This window comes from Elaeis guineensis, chromosome 7, assembly GCF_000442705.2.
Source record: "Elaeis guineensis isolate ETL-2024a chromosome 7, EG11, whole genome shotgun sequence".
NCBI lineage: Eukaryota > Viridiplantae > Streptophyta > Magnoliopsida > Arecales > Arecaceae > Elaeis > Elaeis guineensis.
The window spans coordinates 75,105,362-75,113,058 of NC_025999.2; the positions used below are offsets into that span (position 1 = coordinate 75,105,362).

The 7,697-nt window shown below is 34.3% G+C and overlaps 1 non-coding gene across 1 annotated transcript; it reads left to right on the forward strand.

Moving 5' to 3' along the window:
• Nucleotides 1-5,854: 5,854 nt before the first annotated feature.
• LOC114913485 (small nucleolar RNA R71) lies at nucleotides 5,855-5,960 on the forward strand. Its single transcript, XR_003799463.2, has one exon. It is a non-coding gene; the product is annotated as a small nucleolar RNA R71 (small nucleolar RNA).
• Nucleotides 5,961-7,697: the final 1,737 nt, after the last annotated feature.

Sequence of the window (7,697 nt, forward strand, 5' to 3'; positions counted from 1 at the left end):
TAAATTAATTTGAGATGAATATACACAACCAATTTCAAAACAAGGAATTCTATGCAACTAAATTAGATGCATGAAACTAATAAAACTTGAAAGCTTATCTTGTCTCCAGCGATCACCAAAAATAAATCTACAATGATGAATACTCCTAAAAATTTAGTTTCTACTTTTGTCATGTAATTTTTATTAGGTTTATGTGGATAATTTAGGTTAATTAAAAAAATAGTAATTAATACTAAAAAAAAGTTAACGCTAGGATAAGATTGATCTCACCAACTTGGAAGCTTTCTATCTCTCCTTTTTTTGAATTTTTGAATTTTTTCTACAAAAAGATAAAAAAAAGTTAGTAAGTAATACTTATAAGAAAATTAAAAAAATTAAATATTAAAATTGGTGCCTTCTCCGATAACAGCACCAAAAATTGATACGATCGCGATGCTGTCATTAGGACACCGTGATTATCAATCAAATTTCGACTTCAATAAAAATTAAAAATATATAAAAGCAGTGAGTTGGTCGAATCTATAGAGAGACAGGATTTTGATTTAAAATCTTAATTTTATAAAGAAAATAAAATTTTGAAGAAAATAATTTAAGTCGAAAAATAAAATTAAAAGTGCAAAAAAATAAATCGGATACTAAGATCTACTAACTAGATCCTAGCATCTACTTACTATAAAAATAAATAATAAAATTAAAAAATATAAAAATAAATTGATACTAAAATCTACTAATTAGATCCTAGCATCTACGTGTAAAAAATAAAAAACAAAAATTTAAAGTATAGAAAAATAAATTTTGCATTAATTAAAATTGAAATTCAAGTATAAAAAATTTAAAAAGAATAATAAAATAAAATAAAAATAAAACTATAACAAGAATCTGAAGTTGATCAGCCAAGCCTCATCAGGAAGATGGTTGATAACCTTTCCGTCTTCCGTCGTACTCATAGAGCGAACCAGCTTCTCTCCTTCTTTTTCTTGGATCCCTAAAGTTATTTAATTTTTTTTTATTTTTAATATTTTTTACTTAATTTTTTACTCACAAAGCTTATTCTCGATTTTTATTTATAGATAAATTTTTTCATAATTTTTTGATAGGAAAAAGAGTCCTAAAACCTTTAGAAATCATATTAATCTCCTTAGGAATATTTCTGACCATCGGATGGAGCTTGAACCGCTCAGATCTGCCCAAAATCCATAGTTTTAATCCTTATCAAAGTTGGATCAAATGTCAGCTGTTGGATCTGGGTTCTGATGAAGTTCTGGCCATCGATCGTGCAATTTAAATCCTTAACATAGTCGGAAGCGTTCTCAGCCGTCCGATCACTTGATGGATCACTTCTGGGCCGTCGGATCATGCAAAAACTTCTCTCTCACTATGAGCCATGCCTGTGGACCATGTGAAGTTTTTTATGGATCACGTCCTGGCTCTGTGGACCGAACGACCGATCCATCGTGCACCAGAGGTAATATTTTTTATTTTTAAGATATTTTGGCTCTGTTTTCGCTTCGATTTTCACCTGAAAAATTGAAAAAAATATGCATTAAATTTTTCAAAAATTTTTCTTTATTTTAGTGTTTAAATTGTTCAATTAAATTAACATCTATTTTTTTATAAATATATCTAATTTATATTTTTTTTTAAAAATCACTTATTTTTTAAAAAATTCAATAAATTCATGAAATTAGGATTTTTAAGAAGATGTTAACATCATAAATTACCAAAAATACCTTCAATAAATGTAAAAATATATCACTTATCAATTACCACCTTGTGATCATTCATTCTGGTTGCCATAGCCTCAACCCATTTTGATACGTAATCTACCGCAACCAAAATATATTCATATCTATAGGATGGAGGAAAGGGGCCCATAAAATCGATTCTCCAAACATCAAAAACTTTCATGACTAAGATGGAAGATAGGGGGCATCATGTTTTTTCTAGAAAAATTTTTCGTTTGCTGACAGCGCAGGCACTCAAGACAAAATTTATGTGCATCCTTAAATAATGTCGGCTAGTAAAACCCACTTTATAACACTTTTGTGGTCGTTTTCTTCCCACTGAAATATCCCCCGCATGCATGAGAGTGACAAAAGGTAAGTATACTTTGATACTCACCCTCAGGGACATAGCATCGAATCACTTGGTCAGGGCAATGTTTGAATAATTCGGATTTCTCCCAATAATAATGTTTGACCTGTGAGAAGAATCGATTCTTCTCCTGTTTTGTCCAATGGAGAGAAACTTGCCTTGTTGCCAAGTAGTTAATGATGTGGGCAAACCAAGAGATTTGGTCAGAAGATGTTGCAAAAAATTATTCGTCAGAAAATTTCTCCTTGACTTCATCTGTACCCATCATATGATCAACTAAGATTCTAGAAATGTGATCAGCGATCATATTTTCAGAACCCTTCTTGTCTCAAATTTTTAGATCAAATTTTTGAAGTAGAAGGATCCATCTGATCAATCATGATTTAGTATCTTTCTTTGAGAGCAGATGTTTCAAAGCCGCGTGATCAGAATACACTAGAACCTTAGATCCTAACAGATATGAACAAAATTTATCAAGGGCAAATACTACTGCTAGTAGCTCTTTTTTTTATCATATTGTAGTTTAATTGAGCATCGGATAGAGTTTTGCTAGCATAATATATCACATGTAGCTCCTTATTGATTCTTTGATCTAAGATGGCCCCTATTGCAAAATCGAAAGCATCACACATGATTTCAAATGGGAAGGACCAATCAGGAGGTTTTATTATGGGTGCTGTTGTCAGGACTGTTCATAATGTGTAGAAGGCTTGTAGACATTCTTCATTAAAGACAAATGGTGTATCCTTGACTAGCAGATTGCACAAGGGTCTCGATATTTTGCTAAAATTTTAATGAAGTATCTGTAAAATCCAACGTGACCTAAGAAGGATCGTATTTGTCAAACCGAAGTGGGGGGTGGTAGTTTTGAGATGACCTAAATTTTTGCTTTATCTACCTCAATCTTCCTTTCGAAAATAATATGTCCCAATATGATTTCTTTTCGAACCATGAAATGGCTCTTTTCCCAACTTAAAACTAAATTTATCTCCGTACAGTGCTTAAGGACTTTGGAGAGGTTATAAAGATAATTTTCAAAAGTGATTTCAAATACGGAGAAATCATCTATAATATTTTGAGATATTTATCCACCATATCCGAAAAAATGGCCAAAATACACTGTTGAAATGTAGCGGGTGCATTGCAGAGTCCGAATGGCATACGTCGAAAAGCAAAAATACCATAGGAGCAAGTGAAGGTGGTCTTCTCTTGGTCATCCAAAAATACAGGTATCTGATTGTACCCCGAATAACCATCTAGGAAACAAAAAAAATGTTGACCTACTAGCCATTCTAGGATTTGATCAACGAAGGGTAATGAAAAATGATCTTTTCTAGTAACGGCATTGAGTTTCCTATAGTTAATGCACATTTGCCAACCAGATGGTGTGCGAGTGGGAAGTAATTTACCTTCTTCATTCTCCACCATAGTAATACTTGCTTTTTTAGGTACTACTTGAGTAGGACTGACCCATTTACTATCGGATATGGGGTACATGATTCCAGCATCTAACCATTTTACCACCTCTTTCTTCACTACTTCATGCATATTTGGGTTCAGTCTCCTTTGCATGTTTCGATGGGGTTTGGCATCTGTCTCGTAATGAATATGGTGCATACAGATGGAGGGGTCAATTTCTTTTAGATCGATAATGGACCAATTGATAGCCTCTTTATTTTTCTTCAGAACACCAACCAATTGTGCTTCTTGATCCGGGGTCAAGTCTGATGCAATGATCATCAAAAAGGTGTCATTAGGTCCTAGGAATGCATACTTGAGTGTGGCCAGAAGTGGCTTTAATTCTAGTGTAGGTGGTGATTCTAATGGTGGGGCTGTGGGTGTATTGGCTAATGCAGGCAATGGCTCATACTTGATTGTCCAATGGAGAGTAGTTTCATCACTTGATGTATCAACTAAAATATTTACTTCTTCACTATCTCTCTCCATATCACAGTCGTCCACTCCAAAGTACGTCAAATGGGTGTCTCGAAAATCATGTGCAAAAATCATTGATGTTGCTTCCTCTATAATATTCTCGAATGTATCTATCTCGAAGCAACTATCCATTGATGGTCCCTGAGATGCACTAAACATATTTAATCTCAGTTTCTTATTCCCAAATGATACATCCATGACTCCTGTCCTACAATTGATGCACACATTTGCCGTAGCTAGGAAGGATCTACCTAAGATAATGGAAATTTGCCTTGGATTGCCACTCAGTTCCATGTCAAGGACTAAAAAATCAACTGAAAAATAGAACTCATCTACCTTGATCAAAACATCCTCGATCATCCCATGTAGTGTCTTAATTGATCTATCAGCTAACTGTAGAGTGACCGATGTGTGTTTCAATTCTTCAAATCCAAAAAGTTCATAAACTGAGCTAGGTAAAAGGTTCACACTCGCCCCTAGATCTAGGAGAGCTTGTTCGATGTGAAGGTCTCCTATAATGCAAGAAATGATAGGGGTACCTAGATCTTTAAGCTTTGGAGGGGTAGCATGCTGGAATACAGAGCTAGCTTGTTTGGTGAGGCATACTTTCTTCGAGAGTTGTGATCGAGATTTACGTTTTTGGATGCATAATTCCTTCAAAAATTTTGCATAAGCTGGGACCTGTTTGATTGCATCTAGAAGGAGGAGATTAATTTGGACTTGCTTAAATAATTTCAACATCTCATCAAGTCTTCCTCCTTTCTTATCCACAAGAGTGGGGGCTTTTAGGGCACTCAAAAATAAGGTTTTAAGCAAGTAAGGTGATTCCGATGCAGTTGGTCCCTTTTCTACTTTTGTGTCCTCCTTGCTCTTAGGTGATTTGGGCTTAGTCAGAGGTCTAGGGTCGGCCTCATTGATTTTACTTATGTGTTCAATGACCTTCCCATTTTTGAGAGTCATGATTGATTTGGCATGTTCAGAAAAGGTATCTGGAGTATTGGAGCTCTCAACCATGAATTATCCTCTCGGATTGCTCTCAGATTGGCTAGGTAATTTTTCTTCTTCTCTCCTACTGACTGCAGTTGCTAGTTGACCTTTTTGGGTCTCTAGCTTAGCAATAGATTGCATGTGGGAGTTAAGGGTCTGGGTGTTGACTTTTAATCATTCTAGCACTTTTAGAATCTTATCCTCAAAAGCTGAGCTGTGACCAATGATAGATGGTTGAGGAGTATTTTGAAACTGATGGTATGGTCCATGCCTATATGTCGGGTCCTGACAATTTGGTCTAGGTACAGTAGGGCCAACCACTGGCTGTGATCTCCAGAAAAAATTTTGATGGTTTCTCTAGCCGAGATTATAAGTGTTCGAATATGGATCATTTCCTGATCTACGAGCTTGTTGGGCTAGAGCTTGCTGGACCTGCTCATGCACAAATTCAAAAAATTGAGATGCGATTGGATATTCACTAACAAAATGAGTCGGGCTTGCACACAATGCACAAACATCTTGCACTGGATTAGGTAGAATCGAAGACTATCCGGTATTCAGAAGATGGTCTAATTTTTAAGACAACTCATCTACTTTACTGTGGATATCCATAACATTTCTAATCTGATAGATTCTACCTCTTTTCTGTTGAGACATGGGTTGTTCTCTAGAGGTGGTAGACATGTGATGTAGGGAGTTCTCACTAAGTATTTCAAAGAGCTGCCAAGCCTCGTCCTCACTCTTTAGCATGAATGTCCCACCACACGATGCATCGATCATTTGTTGGTGTTTCTCCGATAGACTATCGTAGAAATACTGAACAAGTTGCCATTTGGGGACAGCGTGGTGGGGACATTTACGAATAAGATCTCTTAATCTTTTCCATGTCTCATAAAAATGTTCACCATCCAATTAGGAAAAACTAGTGATGGCTTTTCTAATTTGATTCATTTTTCCAATTGAAAAGTATTTCTTGAAGAATTCTCTCTGAAAATAGTCCCTAGTTGAAATGATTATGGAATCTAGGGAGTTTAACCAATGCTTGGCTTTGTTCTTAAGTGAAAAAGAGAACAGTTTCAACCTGAAGGCATCATCGGAGAAGTTTTGAATTTTTACTGTGGAGCATATCTCAAGAAATTTGTCCAAGTATTTATACGGATCCTCATTTGTCAGTCCATAAAATGATGGAAGTATTTGAATAATGCTGGACTTGATTTCGTATTGTGCTGCCTCCACAGGAGGAGGCAGGATATATGATGAGTAAGTGTAAGATGAGGGAGTAAAATACTCTCTCAATTATCGTGGTGGGTCAGTCTCTTATTTTAGATCTATGATTTTGATTTGATTTATTCGAATCATTTTTTCTAGGTCTAGGTCTAATGGGTGTAAATTAGGTTGTAATGATCGACATCCTAGCATGCACCCAAAAGATCTCACCGAGTTTTAATTTCAACAAGTTTTTTGTTTTGAAAGAGAAAAGGAGAGTAGGAGAAGGGCAAAGAATTCTAAAGAAGAGAACCTAAAGAGTTCTAATGCTAAGAAGATAGAGAAGAATTAATTAGATTTGATATTTTTAGTCAACAATCAAGTAGTTCAATCAATTCTATCTATGGGTTATTCTAGATTTAGATAGCTTCTAACTGTCAAGGTCACCTTCAAGCACTCCAAGTAGCAGACTAGCCGCTCAACTGGCCAGGTAAGTGTAAGGTTGGTGGGGGTCCCCCCGTTGCTTTTCTTAGACACCAACTGTGTTGGCCAGATTAGCGAACAGAACCAATTAATGAACCACCTTCCTTCAGGATGTAATCTCTAAACCACTTTTCTAGACATCAGTTAAACTGACTAATCTGAATCCGATCTAACTTTTCGGGTTCCTTGTCTTACTAAGCTCGAAGATCCTTAAGAGTCAACGTCTAATTGATTTTAAAATAGAAATTTAGGTCAATATAATTATAAGGTGGTGATTTATGGATCAAGGAAGGATGATGAAATCTTCACCTTATGTTGATTAGGGTTTTGCCCTTATGATTTTTTTTTTATGAAAATATACAATGCAAAAGGAAAAGATGTCCAAACATGTTAAGTGAATTTTAAAATTTAATTGATTTATTTATATTAATCAAGTGTTATGTATTATCGTGTATTCTTTTTATATTATGTTATATTTTAGCAAGAAGAAATAAAAAGTAAGTATTTAAATTAGGTTAATTAGATATTAGAAGATCGAGTGAATCTAACTAAATGAAAACTAAGTCATATTAAGATTAAAAGGCAAGTAGGTATTCTACAAATAAAGTAATAAATCAAATCTACTTTTAAGGTAATAAATTATTTTAAGCTATAAAAAGTATTAAATCACTAGGAATAATAGGCAATAATAAATAAGATAACTACTTAACTATGCAAATAAGGTAATCTCACAGTTAAGAATAAAAGGTAACTACGTAATCCAAATAAAAGGCTAAGAATCTAATCTACTTATGAAGTAGAAAATCATTAATTATATAAAATAGTAAATTATTTTAATCTATAGAAAGCAGTAAATTGCTAGGTTATAGGAAGTAGAAAATATTTCTATGCATGCAAATAAAGAAATCTAAATATAAAATAATAAATCTACCATATACGAAGAGTAATATGAGGCAAAAATTTTGAAAAAGAATACATAAAAAGCAATCAAG